At 37.4% G+C, this 26,104-nt stretch overlaps 1 non-coding gene across 1 annotated transcript; it reads left to right on the top strand.

Annotated features, from left to right (window-relative positions):
- Positions 1 to 13,250: 13,250 nt before the first annotated feature.
- Positions 13,251 to 13,322, top strand: trnah-gug (transfer RNA histidin (anticodon GUG)). The gene has a single exon. It is a non-coding gene; the product is annotated as a tRNA-His (tRNA).
- The last annotated feature ends 12,782 nt before the right edge of the window (positions 13,323 to 26,104 follow it).

Here is a 26,104-nt window from a genome sequence, read left to right as displayed (position 1 = left end):
ACATAGTCCTGTCTGTTTATTTAAATTAGTATAGTCACAGTCAGCTTTAGACCCCCAAAAATCAAATGTACAAACAATTGTAATCATAGGTATTAATGGATTGCTCTTTTTACTTAACACACAGCAGATTGTGATTTGTGTCCAATCTCTGCAGCCTGACATTTATGGCATGGCCATTTTTTTGTTACTTTTTTGACATTAGTACTGTTTTGTCTGTCAAACAATTTTTTGTACAGAGCTCAGCAGGTATCAGGGGTAGCATTTTTCTTAATTAGGAAAAGCTAACTGCAAACAATTCATTTGTGTGCAAGTTATGAATTTATACGCATGAGTAATTAATTTTGTGGCACAAATTAGCAATACATACTGTCTAATATGCAATTTGTGTTCTCAAATGAATTAATTTCATCCCTCAAATGAGTGGAATCATAATTTTATAACAACAGCAGCTGAAGTCGGAGGTTGTTTTGGCTCTGTTCGGCATCTTTGTCATTTCATTCTTGGGTCTTTTTGGACCACTTAGGCTGGATGCTACTGACAATCTTAGTATGAAGAGAGTGGAACTATGGGTTTCTTATTGCACTGTGACTCTCCAGCCTTCCAGTCTGAACAAGCGGTGGTGATCAATGCAATCTATGAAAATCTCATAAGTCAAGAAGCAAGAAATACTTCCAATTTTAGAAATGATCAGGGTGCATAAAAATCATTCATGCAGCTTATTTCTTTAACAGCTTAAATAAAAAATGTTCACATCATTGATCACAGTGAAATTCTCTTAGTATTGTAAAAGACACAATTTCAGCTGCTTCATATGGAAATACGTTAGCCTTCAGGCTGCAGGGTTCAACCAGAAAGCTTTGCTGTGTTCAGCACAAACTCTGAACAAATAGGCGAATGAATCAAACAGGGACACCACAAAAAAAAGAAAGAAAATATGAGGAGATATAGCAAGAAGACTATTTATACTAATGCACAACTTTGAACTGCTTTTTAGTAGACTGTTGCTGAAATAAACGCTCACCATCAAATTTCCTATGAACATATTAACTGTTTGATTTGACGGGACCTACATTCAAGCAGTGCACCTGCTTATTAAAACAGTGCACATCTAGTATGTGCCCATACTGACGCCCCCATGGAAGCATTCTGCTGGGCTACATTTTCTGAGTCATTAAATCTGTGCCACTGCAGAGTGGGTCACCAGTTCTCATCAGTGGGGTCAACCTGGAACAAAAGTAACTGAGTTTTTCTCGGCGCCTAGCATGAATATACGGTAAGCTTTTTTCACCTCTTTGTCATTACCTCTTCATGCAGAGTACAGCCTCATATGCATTGCCATATCTAAAGCCTCATCACAATGTATTTTAACTGTGAGGACAAGAAGTAGTTGGTTCAATCTGCAGATTATCCTGTTCCGATTCATTAAAATCAATTTTAGAATAGACCACCCCACCCCCCACCACGTCAGCCAGCACATACACACACATATTTGCTGATTGGTTTTGGTTTGTGTTTAATTATGAGTATGCGGATCACTGAACAATTGGTTTTATGCAGTTAATGCATGCTTGCCAACATTCTTTCCCCCAGTTGCACAGCGAGACGGTTTTACCAGATCCTTATCCTCTCCTAAGCAACAGTAATATAATATGTTTAAACAAAGATTTTACATGTCAATGATGATGACTTGGACTGCCCAGCAATAGGTCTAGGTGAGTCCTTCTGTAATTTTTTCCCTTCCACAGTAACAGCATGTATTTAGTGATGGTAATGATGGTCTCCCATCAATCTATTCATTTTCTTAACTGCATAACCTAGGGCTATCCTCCATGGAAACTCATGGATTTTAGGGACTTAGAATGCTTTTAATGTCCACTGACTGATAGAGATTGACAATTATGTGGTTGAAATGTATGGTTTTCAATGACAGGACTCCACTAATATCCATATTCATGAAATTGTAATCACCAGAAAGAAAAGTCCAGATTTAAAGTGCTCTATCTGTGCAGCCGTTCACTGGTAATGTGTCTGTTTTTGTAAAAGAAAGCATGGACGAAAAACCAAACAAACAAAAAATTATGCTGACTTTGAGTCAAATGAATCAGAAGTATAAAAATGCAAAGTGATTTTCCTGGCCTAAGGATTCTTTCAGGCAGCACTACTAGTGCCTCATGGGTAGAAACACATTTACCTTCAAACTTGACCTTTTAATGACAGGCCTGTACAGTAACAATGCTGTATTAAGAAAATCTTTCCACAAACATACACATATGTGGGGAAATGTTTTGCAGACATTTTTACTGTACAAAATGTATCAAGGGATCACATTTTGCCATAAATGACAAACACAGAAAACAATACCAGCTATTCTGTTGCAACTTGCACAGTGATGTTAAAAGCAAGCTGCTCTGAAGTGGTACACACACACACACACACATACACACACACTGTACTAACCCTGAAGGCAGGTAAAATAGTTAGGGTTTTTTTTTCAGGACACAATTTTTTGAACAATGGTTGAGGGTTGGAGTTCAAACCTGCAGTCCAGGGCCTAGGGGTACTGCAGTCTGTTTTGGGCTGACTCTAGATACAGAGAGGTTGATTACTCAGGAGAACAGGCAAAAAGTCTTTATCTAGCAATGATCTTCATTCTTAGGAAAAAAAATGACCCCAATAGGCAGGCCTTGCATTATGGGGGAAAAACGTCCACTATTTTCTGGGAGCACAAATATTAGTCCACTTCTAACTAAGATTCCATCATTCTAACTGACATATATTATAAACTATTCATAGATTTTTCCAGGAGTGAAAAAAAAAACCGAATTCTTGGCCTTCTCATAAATATAAGGTTAGAGTAGGATTAACGTTAGCGAAAAGGCTGACAAAAACTGAAATATATGAAATGAAAGTTGTATTTATTCAGCTAATTAATCACTCATGTAAATGATCTATACCAATCAGATACATTTCATTCAACCAGATCGCATTACTTTTAATATTTTACATTATAAAATCCATTTATTCATCCTTATCCTTATGCTCATTAGAGTCATGGGGGTCTGGAGCCTATCCCAGCTACCACAGGGTGGGAGGCATGGTAAATTTTCATGTAATCTAATTACTTACAGTCAGCATTTATTTTGAGTGTAATACGGGGATCCATCAAAGACAGTTTATCTAGTCCTTAAGAACTCCATTCTTCTCATCACTTTGCAACTAGTAAACTAAAGAAAAGGAAAACATAAACCGGAACATTAAAAGTCTTTAAAACCTACTTCAGAAAAACGAACAAATTCCCTCCACAGGATTAAGTGCTCATTTTAAATTCAGATTCATAAGGCTTCCTCCTCTCACTGTTGTGCTTGGCATGTTTTATAGAAATGGACTCTGACCACCCAAAATGATGAGTTTACTTTAGTAAAATCAAAATCAAAACAGCTGGCTACGGGGCATGAGGGAAGAAGGGGAAAAACCCCACAGCTCAGTGGCAAGTGTGTAAACTCCCTCTCTTAATCATCAGTTGTATAACAATAACATCTCTTTATTCTATGGAATGAGCATCTACATCTTTTATTGATTAGAAAGTAATTCGTTTTGCTTCTTTTCACAACAATAAAGCCGGCAATATGCTGGGGATGGAGTAAGGGAAAATAGCTCACACTGTTCAGGTCAGCCTGATTGATTTGTTGTGTGTTGTATTTGCTAGAAGGTCCAGTTTATTCACTTCACGGGATGAATTAGTTACTATGACATTCTACTGTATCGTATGTGATCAGTAATCCTGTATATTATAGTATATTACAAGTGTTGTTTTCAGAATGGTCCACAGTAATATTTGCCCCTGGCATATTTTAACCTGAGCAAGGAAAATTTAAAGCAGTTCAGATCACCTCTTGACAACTCTGATTTCAGCACCTCTCAACTTAGAGTGTTTTCTCACCTTTCACAGAAATAATAATGAGTTTGGCAGGAGCTTCCTCCTGGGTTGGCACAGCGCTCCAGAATAGCTGAGGTTAGCCTGGCAATGTGAGATAAAAGCTGATTTATCCAAAGAGATCAGAAAGTCTTTTAAGTTTTTGTATAATAAATATTAGGATCATTCCCAATAATTCACACATGCTCAGCGCAGTTAATGATGGGGGCTGGAAAGAAACACTGTTCCAAGTTATGTTAATTATCACAGGCATTAAAAGTGTGACCCAATTATACGTGTTGCCATTAATGAGGCCCGAATGAGGTCTGGCGTGGCCTTGGCCTATCTGGGCCTAATACCTGGCACGGCAGAGCATTGGACAGTGGTGAGATCAGCTTTCATTCCCTCTGCTCTGAGATATTGCACTGACCTCTACAGCCCGCATCCCAAGATTACCTTGACATCTGCTGGGTGGGTTTCAAAAAGCTAATTAATCCCTGCTGACCTAAAGTTTGGCTGTCTGTTCTAAAAGCAGCTCTAGTCTTGGGGTAAAGACCCACTATAGGTCAGCCCACAGCTCCCGAATGACTCATTCATAGAAAAGGGTGCGTGTAAAGCTTTTCTTGGACAGCTCTTTGGCAAGTCAGAGGAAATTATGTCAAATATTTGAGTGGAAACCGCCTGCTCGGCTTTTTTCCCCCTGAACCTATTTATTCATGTGTTTAAAAAAAACGTCAAATGACTCTGTGGTTATTTCAGTGACTGATCCACTGCACTGGAAGCCCACAACTCCCACTTCACATTAGCGAGTATGATTTTTCTCAGCTTTGTTTCATGGCCTCTTTCAGCCCACTGAGTACTGCAAACAGTTCCCACCATGAGGCGACATTAATATTCATGAATTATGTTACGCAAAGAAAAGAGGAAATTAATAAATAAGCAGCCAACACATTTGGCATTGTCACCCCCTAAAAAGTGCTACGGGGTTCCTGATGGAGCTTGTGATTTCTCTTCCATGACATTTGCAATTTTTACCATCAGAAAAAAAACAAAAACTAAAGGCTTCAATGATATTTCCCCAAAGTCCTCAAGGGAAAGTGATATGCCCCTGTGGAAGTATAGTTACTACAGGTTGAGAGAAGCGGGACTTCTTGGAGATTTTTGCAAATTTATTGCTCTACTTTTCAAGCAGGTGAAGAGAGCCTTGGGCAAAATTAGGTTTATCTGAGCGATGTTTGCGAGGTATTCTGAAGGGACCAGATAACCCTTTCCGTTTGTCATCGCACAGACGAGTGTGCTCAGCTGCTGCGTCGAGGGAAATTACTAGGTTGTTGTCTACATACAAAATCCACCTTTGAAATGGGATGGTCCTCAGGCAAACATGTCAAATTGTTTTTGTCTGTGTGATGGAGAAAAAAGTGGTCTTCGTGTGCCAGCGAAGGTCAGACAGAAAGCAAGTACGATTAGAATTTTCCAAAAAAAACCTTTGCTCTGTTTTCATGTGAACAGCCTTGTTTACATAAAAGATTTTTCAGGCTTGTTTTTCAAAATGTATAAATAATGAATATTCAGAGTTTTGCTTTTTCTGCGAAAGGCACAGAAGTAATTATAAGAAATATTGCTTTATCAGAGCCCACAATTTTGTTTGTGAACACAAACAAATAAAAGAAGCATAAAAAAACTAAACAAATTAATTAACTTTCTAACAACACTGCTCTGGTGTCTGGCAGAAGCTGACTTTATGCTTTCAACCAAACTCAAAGCACAGATTTTGACGCGTTTGTCTTAACTATCCTCTTCAAGTTACAGTTTACATTCATGTGTGTCTGGATTCATATATTATAATTACATGTGCATAATTATAAGAGTATAATTGCAAAATTCATTATTTCTTTGACCAGTAAATTTGAATCAGTTCAGGCTTGAGTCCAAAAGTTTGTTCCATAATGTAACATATACACTACATGTATTAATCCTAATTTACACTATGGACACCTATTCTGATCATTTTTACAGACTGAACACTGTCTGTGAAATTGGATTTAGTCACAGTTTTAAGAGGAAGTGTAACGCCATCAACTACATGACTACTAAAACAAAAAACTGATCTAAGGGAGTCACTTTTATACTGCTCCTGGCTTCAGCAATACACTTTGGGTTAAAAAGAAGAAGAAAAGACTTTTTTTGTACTCTTTGCAGTAAGTGTAGTAAGTAGCCAGCAAGGTGGTCCATTGCTGGCTAGCTTCACTGAAACTGCAGAATTCACCAGCTGACCTTAATGCTAGGGTTTTCGGAGCACTTTATACATGAGGACTGTGGAGGAGAGGCTGTTTGAGACCAACAAGCTTAAGTCTGTGTGTGATTTTTTTCCTCATCCGATGTGTCGCCAAGGATGCTGGCAAAGAAGTAGCTGTAAGCTGTAAAGAGAGGGGCCAAGCTGCACAATCAGTTGGTGTAGTGAATGTCCAAAGGATGCAATCAGCACTATTTTATGCAAAATTGAGATAGAAAGAAAAAGAAAAATCTGACCCCCAGCTATCTTGGGGTTAAGTCTTTTTTTTTTTTCGAAGCACACCCAACCTACCGTCATTAGAATGATTAGATGATAGGTGATAGGCCGCACCACACCACATTCTCTCTAGCAGCCCTTCTAAAATTCAAACTCAATTCAAAGTGCTGACAGAATTGTGTAAGCCTAAAAGCTAAAGTAAAAAATGTGTATTATACTCAAAACCTTGTTATAACAGGAAATTTTAATTAAAATAAAATGCAATGGTAAAACACCGACAAAGCTAAATATAATAAAACAACTAACTTTTCCTACCTTACTGGAGTTACAACCTCTGTGAATGACTATTTGCTTAGACAATTTGCACTACATACTACGGGGGCGACCGTGGCTCAGGGGGTTGGGAAGGGCACCTGTAACCGGAAGGTCGCCGGTTCGATCCCTGGCCTCTCTGTCCTGGTTGTTGTGTCCTTGGGCAAGACACTTTACCCTACCGCCTACTGGTGTTGGCCAGAGGGGCCGATGGCGCGATATGGCAGCCTCGCTTCTGTCAGTCTGCCCCAGGGCAGCTGTGGCTACAACCGTAGCTTGCCTCCACCAGGGTGTGAATGTGAGCGTGAATGAATAATGTCATTGTAAAGCGCTTTGGGTGCCTTGAAAAGCGCTATATAAATCCAATGCATTATTATTATTATTATTATTGCATAGCATAAGAAGGTAGATGTGTACATCAAACAGCTTCCAATCTAAGGATTTTATTTAGGGCTATTACATAGTGAAAATCCTTAGATTGAAAACTGCCTGGTATCTGCATCTATCTTATCTTCCATTTTTTAAATCCTACATCTGTCCTATACAGTTTTGAAATGTTTCCTTAAGGTATGGCATGAGCCACACATAGTTTGAACTCTGCATGATTCTTACAGACCATATTCACACAGGCACAAATTATCATTATTAAAAGAATAAACACAATCCTTTTAAAAAAATCATTATTACTATTATAATATGTAAAGAAATCCACAAGATCCACGAGGAAGGAATACACTTGGATTCGTGTCTTTGGACTCTTTATGTTAAAAAGACAACATAGGATGAATATTAATGCAGTAATGCTGTCAAAAGTGCTCTTCACTTACACATATGAGAAAAGGAAATCAGTGAATTTGCCTCATTCACATGCCAATCTATACGGTTTGCTCTTTTGTTATGCAACCTTGTGTATTGCACCCAGCTTCTAACACTGCCCTCCTGCTGGTATAGCATCTCAAGTGTGTTCAACTGTGTACAAAACACATTTTAATTTTTCCTTTTAAAAATCCCAACAGTTAATGATTTTCATGAGCCGGGTGTAAATGCTCTCAGACAGTAGCAGCGGCATGTGTAGACAGCTGTCTGTGCAGTTAACATGAACAGAGAAAACAGATCTGCACACTTGTCATTAGCTGTAAAATAACCCAAGTGAAAATATAACCAAGTTGCAAACAAATCAAGGACAAATTTTGTAAAAAAAGGAAAAAAAAGAAAGTCTGTAATATGATGCATTTTTACACTATATATATTTTTGGCCCAGTGCATGCTCTCAGTGTTATTTACCAACTAATGCTAGCTAGCAAAGTAGCTTGCTGGTTAACTAACAGCCATACTAGGTTTGAAGTCTTATTATTCAATGTATTTGAATATTGATATGAATGCTATATGTTAAATTAATGACTTGCTTAAATTACATAGTTTCATTCAGTGTTTCAAATATTACTCTGCCTCATTTGAGACGCAAGGAAGATATTCTTAAGCTATCATTAGCAAAAGTTTACCTGCTGTCAAAGGGCTGCACACGGATTATGTTAAGGGAGAGCGCGGCAACTTCCAAAATTTCCCCCTCACAGACAAGCTTCTTTGTTACTGGCAGTATTTAGTAACCCACCCAGTGACATAGTCAGTAACAGAATGACAATACAGCAGGGAGTCAGAAAATTGGAAACAAGGATACGCTCTTATTTAATGTGTCGTGATTTTATATAAAATGGGTTTTTTTTAAATAAATGACAACACTTAATTTTATATAAAATCTGACTGCACATGATTAAGTGATTATCAGCAAGTGTGAACGCCTGTTTAAATCCAAAGGCAGTTTTCTGATGGGGAGCATTTAGGTAAGATGAGAATACAATAGAGATGTTGGCCAAAATTCTATTTCAATTCAATTTTATTATATAGTGTTGTGCTTAATCCCAAGCACAATAGCAAATATGCAACAGATAAGCTGAAAAAGAGCTGTGCATAAACAAATGCTTGCAAACCTGAAGTAACACTGTCAAGAAGATAAAGTCACACAGAAAACAATTGCTTCAAGATATTGCTGCTAAAGGCAGATCTACAATTAACTGAAGCATGGAGAGTACTTAGTTTTTCACAGGACTGCAAACTAAATATGAGCAGACCTTCAAGAATGATCTCATTCACAGTAAAAGTACAGGTGAGGTCACAGTGACCTTGAATGTAGCCTACTAAAAGCGTCTTGAGATTAAGTACATGTTTGTTAAAGAAATCCCAGTTCATTACATTTTGCATTTGGACAAATATGAGGACTAGAAAGACAGGCTCATAAAAAGTGACAGAGAACTGTAAAAAAAAACGTTTTGAAAAATGTCTATGCAGTGATAATTATTTGATGTTTCTAAATATTCTACATTATGTCTTTGTAATAATCAAACTTATGATTAATTCAGGAATACCACAAAGTCAAGCTCAGTAAGTCAGCTGCTCTCACTCCCAGCCCACATCAGCTAATAGACTTCAACACATGGAATTGGCAAATGAAGGGCATTTTTTTGTAGCCTCCACACATTTGCTTCACTTTGCAGGCCGCTTAGCAACCCACTTCCTCCTGTGCTCCTTCTAATTTCTTGCTTCTAATGTAATTGGCATCATATCTGTTTGTCATTGTTGCCTAGTCTTTTCTTTCTGGGGTCTTGCTTCTGTTTTTCCGCCAGCTTTTCTGTATCCACATGGATGTAGTGTGGAGGTCCCAGAACAGAGCAGTGCCATCAAGTTTAAATAGCTGCAGATGGAAACAATCTTATTTCAACTATAGTGGTTCTGAATGACATGTTCATTTAATTTGTTTCTTCACAACTGCTTATGGTAAAAATCCCAAAATGCTCCCTCCTGTATTCATCTTTTATTGGAAATGTGGTTAAATCACTGACATGCACAGACAAATAGAGAAAGCCTTTGCTCAACAGTAGAATTTTAGCCAGGTAATGTTGCAAAAGTCATATGAACTCCACTATTATTTTAGGCTGTTATACATAATGGACACTCCTCGATTCGTACCAAACTAGATGTAAATCATAGACCACATCATAGCCAGTGCAGTGGCTTTTTCACAACATTTCCCTGTACCCACCTCTTTGCTTGACATTTCCCTCAAAAAATAGGTTTTGAGAAATGCACAAAACATCAAAGTTGTCCTGCATTTAAAAAAAAAGCACCAAATTTTTTTAGCAGAATAGAAGGTTACGCTGTAATATAATAAATATAACATTTAAGTTCATTGTTTTAAGATCTTATATATTACACTTAATTGAAAATATTTGTTTTTATAAATGCACAAACTATGACTCATCCAGTTATCTTTGTATTCCTTTGAAAAAAATCATATTGGGTTGAAGATGAGAAATAATCCACTACACTGAGTTCTGAACTTTCCTCATACCGACCTCACCTCTCCATTTCCCTGGGCTCCACACCTCTTGTTCTCTACTACCCTGCCTCCCACCTCCATTTCTCCTTTGACTTTCCATCTTCCTGGACCTATGAGGAACTCTTCTTGTGATCTCTTGTCCCCCGAGACTCCCCCATAACATTTGCCCATCCCTTATCAAGTCCTGCCATATTCCCAACAGATGACAGTGATCCTCTTGGTCGTAGAAGCAGTTGGGGTCTCAGAATTATACAGGGAGGAGAATCTTAAATTTAAATTGCATGCACGCGTGCGTGCACACACACACACACTCACACACACAGTCCTCCCTGCACATCCTTGAGCTTCTTAATGGAGATTTGGAAATATGACATATGACATCAGTGATAGTTCATCTAAGAAGGAGCAGAAGTGTCACTGATGAGAGAGGTGACAGTATTGTATAGGTGTCAGACTGGTAGCGTGGTGCAGGATCTTCTACTGCCCAAGGATGGGTGTTATGACAAATGCAGATGGACCCAGGAAGCAGAACGCACGGAGGCAGAGTTGCAGTGAAGACAGTTTATTTACAGTGAGGGGGGGGAGGTATTTACAAGGACAACATATATACAACGGTGTATGAATGGGGACGCGGAGCCAGGACGTGCTGGTGACGAAAACACACATAGGTAGTGCACTCGATCTAAAAAAAGGAGAGGGACGAGAATTAGGAGGGTCTTGCCTGTTAACCGAGAAAAGCTTAAAACTTTACAGAGAGTTGGAGAGCTTACTTGGCACTGTTTAAAACCCAGAACCTCCAGGCGAGGCAAAACAGTCGAGGCAAAATCCTAGGGAGGAAACAAAAACTCCTTACAGTCACCAAAAGTAATCCAAGGGCTCCAACAGGCAGGGGCAGAATTTCAACTCTCCAAAAACCCCAATACTCCGACACTAGTCTTCTGTCAGGTAGCTCCTAAAGAACACTTCTGAAGAAAGCATCTGATGAGTAACAGGTGTGCCAGGTTCAGTGACTCACTGCCCCGCCTACCTATACAAAAAGGGAGGCACCAAAAAACACATACAGACAAAAACACCACATAACCAAAACCCAACTCCTAACAATGGGGGCATATTGTCTGCTGCAAGAATACAAGTTCTGATGTCCTTAAGAGTAATTGCATATCCCTAAGCGGAAGAAAATATCACCCACTATGATTTGGCATTTTTGAAATCTTCACAGTAGCTTTTTTTCTCTGTGCTTGAATACCCTACTGTATTGTTCCTCCTTGTGTTTTGTTCTGCAGCAATCACTGTGTGACTACAAAGTAAAGTCTAAAACTGAGGTGTTTGCAATTCCAAACTCAAAGAAGGCTTGGAATTGTGAGAGGAAAGTTGAATGCTTGTTCCAATGCTTTCCAAAGGTTTTGGTCTACTTGCCATCACAAGTAGTAAAAGGAACATATATATATATATATATATATACATTAACAAACAATACAAGTTGTATCTCCTTTAATAATAAGGACAAGGCTATAATGTTCTTTTTAATGGCATTGCCCCCTTGGTGGAGGCTATTGTGAACAGCATAACTTGAAAAAAACATTACTATCCTCGGGTAAAAGACGTAGTGATCATGTCAGAAATTTTCTATATTTCTGAAGGTGCTGTTGACATGAAATCCCTGCCAGATTTTGGCACTTTTTTGCTACTGTCACTGACATTTATTTAATATTTGAATTATATAAAGCATGACAGTGCCGTATCCTGAAAAACAGCCCTACACCATGATGTTTCCACCTCCAACTTTACTATTGGTGTGGTGTTTTTGGGGTGATATGGAATACCTTTTGAATTCCAAACATGGACTGTATTATGGCATCCAAAGACCTCAGTTTTGGTTTCATGTGACCAGACCATAGTCTCCCAGTATTTCACAGGCTTGTTTAAATGTTGTTCAACAAACTTTAAATAAGCTTCAACTTGCTTTTTCTTCAGCAGTGGAGTCTTGCCTGGTGAGTGTGGATACAGGCCATGGAAGTTGAGCCCATTACGTACTGTTTTCTTTGAAACTGCTGATTCCAGGTCTTTCTGTAGTTCTCCACAACTGGTACTGAGCTCTTGGACAACTCTTCAGATTATTATTTTCACTGCTTTGTCTGACATCTTGCAGGCAGCCCCTGGGCATTGGTTTTTACCAATCATGAGATGTTTCTTGTGTAGTGGTACCTAGACTTTAATTCTAGAAATTGAGTTAAAAGTAGATTTTACTCAAATATAATGATGATTTAATAAGACAACAGTTTCAGATCTAACAGCTGAAGTTAAACGCGTATAAACAGTTCTAGTGATGCGCGAATCATGAACGAATCGTTCAATACTCGAGAATCACTTTACTGACTCATCAATCGTGATTCACAAGTCCAACTGACTCACTGACTCATCCCTGTTGCTGTTAGCAGCAATATATCTAGCTTATAATTAAAATTGTGGAGAAAAACACAACATCCAGTATCTTAACAAAAACATTTCTGCTCTGAACTGGAAGAAAAACCCTGAGTAGAAGCTCACATCAAGATAATATCTCCTCGGTTCACAGTAGCATCGCTCTGCTAACATGCTAACAGCACATTTGAGTTACTTAGCCCCTCCTTTCCTGCACTGAATCGTAGGGTAAGCAAATCACTCAGGACTCGCTCACCCCCTCCCTCCTGTGCTGAATATACTAATAAAATAAAAATGAATAAAATAAATGTTCCCTTTAGAAATTTTTTTGCTCTTTTTTGCTCTATAAAATAGTTGTTTTCTTTTAGAATCACTCATCTTAGCTGTAGGATATACATGAAAAGAAAGAAAGAAATTAACTTTGAGTGAAAATGTACATTTTTTGCATTCTCTGGTCAACTGACTCAGTGAATCAAATGACTCAAAAAACCCGATTCACTTTGGTGAGTGACTCATTAAAACTCGATTCAGTAAAAAGAATCAAATGTACCATCACTAAACAGTTCCTTTCTGTCCATATTATATTGGCTAATATTGTCTGAACACATATAAAAGACAATATTTTATGTGTTTCTGCTTTAAGGAATCATGTGGGTTACAATTGCCTCCTGTTGCCTCCTCCTGCATCCCACGGATAGCTCGCCGTGATCGTATAGCGGTTAGTACTCTGCGTTGTGGCCGCAGCAACCCCGGTTCGAATCCGGGTCACGGCAGAATTTTGGGGCTGGGATAGCTCAGTAGGTAGAGTGGTGGCCCCATGATCGGAAGGTCGGGGGTTCGATTCCCCTGAACAGGTACCCTGAGGTACCCCTGAGCAAGGTACCGTCCCTACACACTGCTCCCCGGGCGCCCAAAGGCTGACCACTGCTTCACTGAGTGAATGGGTTAAATGCAGAGAGGAATTTCCCCATGGGGATCAATAAAGTACACTTTCTTTTTTTACTATTGCCCATAGTCTGGCTAATGTATCACAAAAATATTTGATTTACTGGTTCTCATAATCCTATGAGAATAATAACATAATAACATCAAGGAAATCATTAAGAGGAGACTAACTGTTTTGTTGTGTCATGTGAATGCTTGACATATTCCTGATCAAAATAGGAATCCAGTTCATGAGAACATAAACCCAAGTACAACTGAATGAAAGGAATTTATGTGTAAAAGCCATCCTTTTAAACATAATAACATGATAATGAAATATCTCGGACTTGATTTTCTCCTCTAAGGGAACTTATCAGTTCTAAAATGAAAAACATGACCACTGCATTCATTTCTCTGCCCTCACCATAGGTGTAAATGGACAGCAAGGCGCCAGATTAAACACACTTCCTTATTATACTGAGAGTATTTCAAAACAAGTGAAGGCACTGTTGAATAAAGCAACTAATTTTATGTTGATAATGTAAATTTAAAAAATCATATTAAATTATTTCACATTGTCTTTATTGAGAGTTAACCATTTATTATGTCTTTGCCATGTTTGGGAGAGGATCCACTGCACTCATACATGTGAAATTAGAGATTCATCGATGACCAGCCAGGAAATAGAATTGCATTTCTAGCACTCGCAGCCCCAAATAGTGACTGGTCAGTCAGCCTTACATGTGACTGATTATGAACTAGTCTATTACATGCATGTGTACAGCAGTGGAGCCAACACTCACAGCCCCAGGTTAACATGTTATTAATGTGCAAGCTCTTCACTGTGATTGACAGCGCAAAGTTTGCCAAAGTAAACTGCAGGGAGACAATGGAAACATCTCTAATGACAAATCTATCAGACGCCTAAATCAACACGGCTAACCTGGACATCTTAACTTCCTAGGACCTGGCATCCACATATGTGGACATCACATTTTGGGTTATTTAGACTAAAATACTCAATTTTGCTCTACATGGGCCTGATATCCACTTACGAGGGCATTATACTGCTACTGTTCTATCAAAATTTTAAACGAATATCCTCATATGTGGCTCTTACTTTTCTTAAAAACCAAAAATAAGGTTGAAAAAAAAATCTGGTAATTCTTTGTTTTTACATTCATTGGGCCCCAATATGCCCAAATATCAAAGAGAAATTAAAAATGCATGTCGTGGAAGAGTTCGGGTCTTAGGAGGTTAAAGAAGCTGGCAAAAGCAAAGTGAATAAGAGCTGACAGCCAACTAAAGGTCTTCGGCCTCTGTATGAGTGGTCAATATTCATGAGGAAAATTATGGAGACAATTAAAAAAGAGAAAATGGTCAATGCCCTTTTGTCTGGTGAAGTTATAAACACAATGGAAAATTATGTAAGTATCAGAAATGTGTTTTGGTATTCAAAACTGTTACACCTCCATTTTTTTCATAAGGTAAAATATGTAAAGTAAAGGTACGTTTACAGGAACAGATTTTCAGTTAATTATTTGTACCATTTCCAGTAGCAGGAAACTTTACTTTCAGTTTAAGTAGGAAGATCCTTTAAAATAATGCAGTTTGATGGAAACTTTAAAGTTTAATCCTCTCTTTTATAAAAAAAATAAGATTTCGCATTACAGAAAAAAATATTTTTTGTTTTTATATCCTGTCAGCTATAAAAAATATATTTAAAAAATTGGTATAGCAGGTCACACTGCTATCAGAAAAAAATTGCCATCACTGCATCGCTACATGTTACGTGTGCATAGATTTTTGTTATAAATTTTTTGTTCATTGTGGTCGAAACACACAACTAGAGGGTTATTTAGAGCAAACATAGTGCGTGACTGAGTGAGGGGCAATCTGAATGCAGCCAGCATTTTCTCTGCAGAATAGTTACCCTGTGCATTACATTTATAACAGTCGTTTTCCTGTAAAAAGACTCTACAAGGTCTTTTGGCTATATTGCTAAATATGGATAGTTGTTAAACTGGATACAGTTGGTTCACAGTTGCTGGCATAAAATATAGCATAGCAATCAAAACACTTTTCAGATCAATGCTGTAAATGCAGTCACTTAATTATGGGTAATTTAAAACAGAAAGAAACCTGCATTCATGTGCTTCTGTTTTATTTGTAGAGTTTGGAGCTTGTTCATCTGTGTTTCTTGTGTTTATCTGCTTTCAAGTCAAATGTAGAAACTAAATATCAGTGATATCAGATTTCGAGAAATTGTTGTGGTTTTTACTTCCTATCTTATTTAAATAGTTTGTTGTCTCCTGTGCCTCGTGTTACCCAGCTGCATCTTGTCGCCCCAAGTTAGCCCTCTGTATTTAAAGCCCTGTATTTCCTTTGTATTTTGTCATGGAATTTATTATTCCTCCCTGGCTTCTGCTGCATTTCCTTTGTGGACTTTGTTTTCCTTTGGACTGCTTTAAGTACTATTTATTGAAGCTTTTAAATTTAAATGTAACCCTACAATTCTATTTTTTAAAATGTTTGGTTTAAATTGAATTGTATTCAAATTAATGTTCAGCAGTGCATACTCTTACACCTAATTTACATCTTTATATTTTAAAAGCAATACAAAAAATTTTTCTTGCTTAACTCTTCTCATGGCTCTGCACATGCATCCATCCATAGTGAGCAACTTTGTTAGACTGTAATGCTCTTGTTTTGAAGTCGAATTGGAGAATGACAAAAACTGGCAAATGATCGAAGTTCTATGATATTTAAGTCTATAATCACACTTCTGATAGAAATGCATATCTATCATGTGAGTCACTTCATACAAAGCCTTTCAGTATCACCCAAAGTTAGTGTCATTTGCATTACAGGAGTAGGAACTCCATTCACAGATTGTCTCCCTGCAGGCTATCTCCATGAGGCTACAATGTCGTGACACACAGCAAGGGTAATGTCCCTGGCCTTGCTTGTACACTGCATGGTCTGATGCACAAATAGACCACCACAGCCCACCTCTTAAAAGGCAGCAGGCATCCGAGTGTGTAATGATGCCAGGGGTGTGAGGCACTTTACAACCAACCCATACCTTCACCCGCAACTGAGATTAATTGCACTTGATTGACTATATCAGATGCGCTTCTGTTTCCTGCTTTCTCATTTGGAACACCCAAGAATTTATTGGAAGACCCATGCTTATTCAATATATATCGAGTCCTTATCAGAGAAGGCTCTAATTAAGCTCCATTTCCGTGTTTATTTCTCTCTTTCTTCTATTTCAGATATTTGAGCAGAGAGGGAAATAAAATCTATTCTCTCTTGCATATATCATTGCAATCTTTTATGATTTTGTTAGGTTGGTCTTAATGATGTCACGCAATTGATTTTTTAACTTTTTTAAACCACTAAAAGTAAGTAAATTTGTGTCTGGTATAAAAAAAAGAATAATCTACTAATGTTTCTTGGTAATAAATCTTATACCACTGGGAAGCCTTGAATGGTGAGTTCTGATTTTTTCTATGGTAGTTGGATCATGCGGTCAAAGTCTGGAGAAGATGTGGAGAACGCTATGCTAATTGTAACAACAGTTAACAACAATTAGTAACAGCAACTAGCAGTGTAATAGTTTTTGGTGGAGGTAGTGTAATGGTATGGGGTCCCCAGATGTCCCAGTTTCACACTAGTACCTGATTGCAGATCACATTTGTGGATCTTTGCAAAAACCCCATGTGGGCATGCAACGTGATCTGTGCATGTCAGGCCATTGGTACACCTGCATTAAAGGTTCTGTACTTGTATGTTACATGTAGTTTTAGACATTTGTTTTTGAAAGAGAAAATGATCCAATTCATGAAGCTCAACTGGTTATAACTAACTACTAAATAGTTATTATTTACGCACAATTTAAGTTTGAATGTACTCATTTGTAAAATGGTTTAACATATGATCATATGTATATATGTATATGACTACTTTAAGTTACACACAAATCTTTTTACACATTTGTAAATTTTTGTTTTGCTTATGGATCATATCGTACTGCTTGGTAACTCTTTTGAGGCCATAGAGGACATGTCGAAGCAATCTCAGCGCTCCATGGTTATTACGATCATGTCTTTATTGGCATAAAAATGACTCTGACTGTTTGCAGACATGTAATGATTAATTGAAATTAGTGAAAACTTAACTAAAACCATGAATCAAAAGATGATAAATAAACCTTTAAGTTGTAATAAAGACTATACTTTTACTAGATAAAAGCTGCTTTGAGGTTATTGTTATTTAGGTATTATGATTTTTTTTTGCAAAGTAATACATTTGTTTTAGATTACATTAATTACATCACTAATAATGGTTTAGGAAAAAAAAATTTCTCCTATTGTATAAGCTTACAGTACATATGTCAGCAGGATGAGGGTTTAGGTGACATGTGAAAGCCTGTTTTTGACATCAGTACGCTTCAGAATGTGTTGTCACGACTGCAGCGGTGTCTCTGGCTTTGTAGGATTTCTTTAAAAAGTAAAATAAATACAGAAGTGGAAATTTTAAGTGGTCAGCATTCTTAGCCTTTCTCCATACTTTGCTCATAATGATAATAATAATAATAAAAGTTTGGGTGTAAAAGCCAAAAACTCTTCAGACTAAAATCACGATGTAGTTGTTCAAAAATTCTTTATACAATGAGGAAATCTTTTAATCAGGTAAGACCTGATCTATTCAAGCTTTTCTTTTCAGGCTTCACTGTCAACTGTGCAAACCTTAAGTAGCTCAGTCTGTATGAAAATGTATGTCTCCCTTCTCCTTCTGAAAACAAATTTTGATTTTTTTTTCCTCACGTCTTTCTCTTTAGAATACACATTTACTGCATTTGTTAGTTCCAATATTCCACCTGATTTTCAGCATCCTTTGCTGCAAACGCACAACAGAAACACACCTGTGGCACGCCTGTAGCGCGCTGCTGAATGGGATTGAAGTTTGAGGCGAAAAAATAAATAGAGGACCGAGAATGGCATCGATCATAGTACAAGTCTGAATGTCTTGACTTGTGAAAGCACATTGTCTTGAGGCCTTTGTTTTTCCAACACCATTCAGGTCTCTGCTTGTTTGTCAACACTGCATCTGCCTAGAGACATTTTATTTTCTCCTGGCCAGGAATAAACACTCTCAACGCTTGTGTCTTTTTGCTTACCAGCTGCATTCCAGACCATTTGCATGTAACCACAGGAAATAATAACAAAGCCTTACCTATTTCATGAATCCACAGTAAAGCTCTATATTAAGGTTCTTGTAATTAATTTCTTTGATGCAATTCAAGTTACCATATATTATTTCTCACCAAACAAAAAAAACCCCAAACATTTCTTATTTATACAAAGAGCAACTTTATTCCTTCATTTTATCTTGTTGGTTGCAAACAGTTTTTAAATAATGTTATTGTTCTATATGCTGTGTATGCTAATATAGCATCTTAAAACAGGCCACATGTTTGTATTTGTTGACCTTACATCAAATTTGCATATAGCTTGAATTCTGCTATTTTTATTCTTTACTTGCTCTCAGATGGGTAAACACAGAGGAACGAATAGGACTAAAACAGCCTCATGTAAATCTGATCATTAATATAATTAAATCCACAACTGTGATCTCTTAGACTCAGGTAAGTCTAATAACCTACACAAGCAGGATTTCAGCTGTTTTTTTCCCTGGCTTCAAATACAGTAATTTCTTTTTAAAACTAGTTTTAATAACTTAATTTTTATCTTATTTGCTAAAAACCAACAACGCCAGGATCGGCTTTTTCACGTGAATGTGCTAAAAGCTAGATTAGGATAGTTAGTTGACTTATTAAGATGATTAAGTTCATCTGGATGCTTAGTGTAAGTGAAGCCACACAAAAGCAGAAGATCCAAGGACATTCTTGTTGAATTAGCTTCATAGCATAGATTCCAGTTATCCTTTATGAAACTCAACACTCAAATGTCTTGAATTAAAGCTTAAAGTCCAAGTAAACATGTCAGCAATACAAGACTCTGTACGGTTGGTTTATTATCAAAGAGATTCTTTAGTGAATGCAAATACAGAGGCTTTAGAATAAGACACAGACTACTGTTTCCATTCAATAACAAGAAGCACAGATTAGACTTTGTCTAATATCTGCAGAAATAAGTCCACAAGGTTCTAGAAAAAAATATCAACATAAAAGACAAATGAAACCAAGATGGCCTTCTTTGACTTCTTTTTATTCCAATACAACAGAATCATGCTGACTTTTTCATTCATGTCAACAGCCTACAATTAAAGTGTGATGAACAGATATGAGTATAATTAGAATGTAAAGTATATCATAGATGTAGATGTGCATATGTGGGTGGTGGGTGGATGAGCCATCAAGACAGATTTTTCTGCACCATATCCTTAACAACACCTACAGAAATGTCACGGTGCACCCCTCCCTGATTAGCATGCGTTTCTGTCTCTTGTCCAGTTCTTTCCTCCTCTCTGCTCTTAGCGTGATTGACAACCTGCTGTCTCCTCTCACCTCACTCCAGGTGGCAGAGTAGACAGGTGACCGTGCCTTCTGTGAACTCACACATGGACCTGTGATTTTATAAGGACACTTTGCAGTGACAACTGGGGTTTAAAAAAGTGCTTCAGATGTAATATTGTTAAGGTAAAGGAAATAAAGCCAGTAAAAGAACAAACTCCTGAGCTCGGAGCAGTCTGAGATCGAGTAGTCCGATAAAGTAAGTGATTGGTCTCTAGAGCAAACTAATAAAGTTGCACAGATGGCCTTTGTGTTTTCAAGCATGTGCCTTGCTGCTGTTGAAAGAGCGAATCAATAAAATGTGTGCAAGCTCAAAGAAATATTTGATTGGCTGACAAGCTGACAAAGAGAACAAAACAACTCGCTATTGCTCTTGAGTAATTTGTAAATAATAAAATCAACTTCAATTTGAAGCCCAATTTGGCCTAGCAAAGATCCAGTTGCTGCAGTTTAAATGTTTTAATCTGTTGTGACAACATCTGAATCTGAATTGTTTCTAACTTTTAAGGACTGTAGGTGACATACATGAACAGAGTGACCCATTAAAGAAAAACTGATTCTGAAATAAGAGTAATTAACAGTTAATACATTAAACTTGTTTCTCTAACAAACTGAATTCAGTCACATGTAGCAACAATAAAAGAAATATAATAGGTTATAATCCAAATAGTAAAAAATAGTGTTGGGAGGGTTACTTTTAAAATGTATTCCACTGCAGATTACAGAATATATGGCCTAAAATGTAGTTTGTAACATATTCCGTGGAGTTTACTTTGAATATATTGTCATGCTTTTCACAACTACATGAATGTACTGTTGCTGTGTGATTTATTACTATTACTGAAGGCTACTCGCCACCGAGCTAACATTGTTAGCTGGCGTTAGCTGAGGTTAGTTCATAGACTGCAGACTCTTAGACTTAAAGGACAGCATTAACAACCTGCTAGCTGCATATAATCGTGTGCAGTTCTGAAAGCAATACCAACCAATTTTAAAATCTTGATGTAAAATGAGTAACACTAGGGTGGACATTAGGTAAGGCTGCACTTTTTGCAGTGATCTTGTATAGAAAACTATTTCTTTATCAGTGATATGTTTTCTTTCTGTCTGATTTTAGAACTACATATGATTAATTATAGCTAGCAGGTTGTAATGCAGCCTTCATTAATAGTAATAAATCACACAGCAATAGTAGATCGAAGATACTGAAGTGGCACATAACCCAGGTAGCTATCGCAGCTAAAACAAGGTAGTTGCAGTGGGCTAACATTAGTTTTTAAGAAAGAACTTACTTGTAGATGTTTCTTTAGGTTGAAGTTGGAATCTTTTGACACTGTGAGAAGCTTGGTTGCTGGCAAACAGAGTTTGCATTGCACGGTCAGATTTTGCCCATCCCGTTCTTCTTTAAATGTGAAGTGGTGTTGGAAAGTAAGAAACGCTTCCTGCCCGTGCACTGCTGGCTCTGTTGTGCTGGCTCCAGGTCCATTGTGTAACTGACGCCACCAACATTAACAGGACCCTTACATTAGAGCCTCTTATTGCATGTTTTGTTTTGTTTTCCGGCAATATGTGGAATTACCTAAATTAGAGACTTTGGTAATTAAAAGAGGGGATAGCCTAAAATATGAAACAGGAAACAGACCGCTGTTGTATTCCATTTATTTCAACAATGCAACTTCTAATTATCACCTATGTAAGTGGTAACTGTAACAGAATAGAGTTATTTATATTTTGTATTTTAAATACATAACACCGGTACATGTATTCCGTTACTCCCCGACACAGGTAAATAATTTCACAAATTTCGTGACTTAAATTGCATTAATTATTTGCCAGATCTCTGTATGTTTCATCTGCCATGAAGGAGCCATTAAGTGTTTTTTTCCCTTTTTCTTTTTAATTCTATGGAGTAGCATTTTTGGTGTTTTCATATGAAAGGCTTTTTATTCAACTAACTGTTTATTAAGCAAACCTGTTGTTGCTGTCTAGGTCCAATCATAGTTTATGCAGATAAGGCACTGTTATCCCACTCCCACGAGGAATGTCATGCAAAGTTTCATTTGTCCTTACATAGGACAGATCGAGGTTGAATAGATGTATTTATTTGCTGTTGCATAAAACAGCATCACCCACTTACACATAAGTGATGAGTAGGTGCATTTAAAAATCGTGATTTTTAGGAGAAATGTCTTCAGCATCTACCTATCATCACCTCCTAACCTGCAAATCCCATCCAGAGTGAATCATTCTGCACTATATATGAACTGGTATTATTAAGAACATGCACATGTGGATGGGAGGAACCCAGACTAGGGTGTGCTGGAAGCTAGGTGATGAAGGCGTGAGGGGATGAAGGTTGACGAATGTAGATGTTTTTTTTTTCTTCTATCTCTCTTATTCCTTTCAAGTCTTCAAAGCACATATTCCAGGAAGGTGCACAATTGCTGGCAGGGTGGAAATGTTTCTTTTGGTTGCCATCATCAAAAGTGATGCTGGCAGGTACAGTGACTGTTGGGAGAAGAACTTTAAAGGAAATGAAGTCACGCTCAGCTTGCATTCACCCGGCATATACTAAAAAATACGCTTGTGAATCTGAGAAACAAAACTGAACATAGCAATTTGAATATCCAAGCTGTTTATGTTGTAAAGCTTACGACTTTGGTATCATATACGACAAAAGAAATAATCCGAAATAATGCTTTACTAAAGCTTGAAAAGTTGTGTCTTGGGTGGCATCTCGTTTTTCCCAGCAAAATGTGTCTATTCCTATTTACTTAATTTAAAGCCATAGATGTGCAGCCTTCCTGTATACAGTCATGATAAAAAGAATGAAAACAATATTTAAATTTTGAGGTTTACATATCAGTACGTAATAAACTTCATCTGGTATTCAGCAGGTCTTACAAAAACAGACTGCAATGTATCATTATGTATTTAGCAATAATAAAATGCAGAAGCAGCGTGTAAAAAACTGTACTGCTTCCAAAGGAATTAAAACAGTAAGTAGCAGCCAGGTGCACTTCATTAATTGATCAGCATCAAGTCTGTCTACCTCGATAAAAGCAGACATTTTGGCAGTTTGCTGGTCTGGAGCATTCAGGTGTGAGTTAATACAATGCCAAAGATATCAGAAATAATTTTAAAGTTGTTGCTGCTATCAATCTGGGAAATGTTGGAAGGCCATTTCCAAACAATTTGAACTCCATCATTTTACAGTAAGAAACCTTTTTCACAATTAAAAACATTCAAGACAGTTGCCAATCTTCCCAGGCGTGGACATCCCAGCAGATTCACCTCAAGGTGAGATTGAGCATTGCATTGCACAATCTTAACGTTCCAGACAGCTGGAGGGGAAAAAAACTATTATAAAAAGACCTGAAAAAGTACAGTTTTTCTGGAAAGGTTCCCAGGAGAAAGCCTATTCTCTCTCAAAAGAACATGGCAGCAAGGCTTAATTTCCAAAGCTGCATCTGAATAAACCACAAGACTTCTGGAACTTTTCAGATGCAAAACATCCCCCAGAGTGCCACGCTTGGCGAAAACCATAAAAGCACCAACACCGCATACACCAAGTGCAGTGGTGAAGAGTGGATGATTAGTGTAGTGATGCTGGCAGACATTATAGAGTCTACCTTAAAATATAAAGCACATTGAGGCAACTGTTGTTGTGATTTGGCGCTATGTAAATAATAATGATTTGAACTGAATAGTATTTTAGTTGACCATGAATCCACATCCTGCTTCTTACACATGCAAACACATATAAATATGTAGGAATGTGTATTATGTTTCTACAATTTTTTTTTTTATCTCTACTTGTATTTTCCTAATTTTAAGTCCTTCTAAGACTAGCTAATTATATCCTGATATGTAAAACCTTGGAACAGGTGGACATCTTCATTTTGACAACATGTATTTGTTGTACATGTGTAGTTTATGCATCAGTTGTGTTTAAAATAAGCTAGAAGTAATGAGTGGTTTTTGCTCCTTGCAAGATACTTCTACTATGACTCATAATCAACACTGCTGCTGATCCTACCACAGCATTAAACACATGCCATGGTAAATCACATTATGGCTAAGCCAAGCCAAGGCCAAAGAAAGCCAAAAAAAGAGAAAAGTTTTCATTGCAAAGAAAAATATGAATGCATAATGAAAAGACTGGTCTGATTACTTCGCACTTGTCTTATTTTTTCTTCTCTTCTCCTAAATCTTCTAATGTCTGCTGATCAGCCTGTCTTTGGGCGAATCAGCAGATAACAAAAAAAGTGAAAGAAAAAAAAAAGAATCACACCGATGGCTTTACACTATTTGACTTTCGCAAGGCGCATCTTGTCGGGGATTGTCTTGTTGCTTCAGTGTGCGGTAAGTTAAGTCAGATGAAATCTTTGTCAGCCGTGTCACCTTATTCCCGTCCAACCCTAGAATCCCTATGAATTGTAGGAACACAAAGCCGTTATGAATTTGTCACCTTCTGTCATTTTATCTTGGGCTGCAGGCAGTCCTCACTCACAAAGCAGCACAGTGACTGGAAGCTGTGCTCAGCCAGGTTTTTTTTTTCCGTTCGCTTGCCTTACTCAAAAAAACTAAAAGAGTGATCTCAATGTTATCAGAAAATTATTCATACAGGACGTAGGCCTTCATATCTCACTATGTTGAAAGCTATTTTTCTTCCTAAGTCTGCACCATTTGGGTAAGCCCTCTCGCCCAATTAGCCATCCTTAAGCCTTTGTACATGTTGGACAAAAGGAAAGACGAATGTTAAATGGACTGATTACTCCATGGTAATTATGAGACTTTCAAAAGCACATCTCATCTCTTCTTTTCCTGACCAAAGCAAAAAAGACAGAGAGTAGACATGGAGAATGGTCATTTAAACACAGTGCATTGCGGGGTTAGCTTCTGACTGCAGCAGCATATAGCTTTCAAAGATCAAGACATAATGAGCTGAGACCTAAGAGGACATTTGTAGATGCAATTCTTTCATACACACCATTACCATGTCCTTGTTTTTCAGAGATTCAATTAAGGCTGCTACATTTTCTGCACATTTTGGCTCAGAGTTTAATATCTCCTGCTCTGTGTCACAAATACGAGGGTATTAAGAGGTAAATGGGAAATTTACTGTATGTGGAAAGTGCACAGAAAAGTATATAATGAAAATTAAAATGAAAAGAAACTTGGAAAGTCATTTGTTTTTTCAGTATCTATGGTGTCTGTATTAACATGGTCATGGGCTTGGAGTAAAAATGACCATTTGGACTACACTTTTGAAAATGCATTTTTCTAGGTTTGATTATAAAGCATGTGATTTATTGTAGTAGAGGTGGGAATCACCAGGCACCCCATGATACAATATCATCATAACAGTTTAGTCTTGATATAATATTAATGCAATTTTTAACATTTTGTGATGTGTTAAGTATTGCAATAATACACACCGCAATTTCACACTTTTTTAACTGCAAATTATTTCCACAAAGTTAAACTTTGTCAGTGACTGTTTTTATTTATTTTTTACATCCAGCACTGTCACTAAAACCTCCCAAATGTTGCCATAGGACTGGTTCAGCCACCTAACAGTCTGATAGCATTTATACTGTGTGCAATCTGATTTGAGTTGTGCTCATTGACAAAAACGCAATTATACTGATGGCGACATGTTGGCATTGGACGTCAGCATTTATAAATTAGACAGCAATTATTTGCATCTCTCTAAGAGTGATTGCAGGCTGTCCAAGTCAGACTGCAAATAGTTGCAGAAATGTTGGCTATCAGGCGAGTTGAGCCCTTTTGATCTCGATCCAAGAGAATATTAATTCATTTAATTAATTATCCATATTCGGTGTCCCTGTCACATTGTATCATTACTATGATACTATGTTGTATCAAAACCCCTATTGTTTAGAAGTTTGATTTAACAGATTTTGGAGGCTAAACTCAAGATTCATTGCAAAATATTTTTTAAATGCTTGGCAGCAGAAAAATGCATAAGATGAAAAAATATGAATATACATACTGTATTGCTTTTAGGCATGGCAAAAGTCATGAAGTCAGCTTCCTACACATCCAGTTCCTACAAAATATATA

Source organism: Oreochromis niloticus, linkage group LG17, assembly GCF_001858045.2.
Source record: "Oreochromis niloticus isolate F11D_XX linkage group LG17, O_niloticus_UMD_NMBU, whole genome shotgun sequence".
NCBI lineage: Eukaryota > Metazoa > Chordata > Actinopteri > Cichliformes > Cichlidae > Oreochromis > Oreochromis niloticus.
The sequence above is the reverse complement of the archived record's forward strand: the minus strand, read 5'-3'. Positions and strand labels throughout refer to the sequence as shown.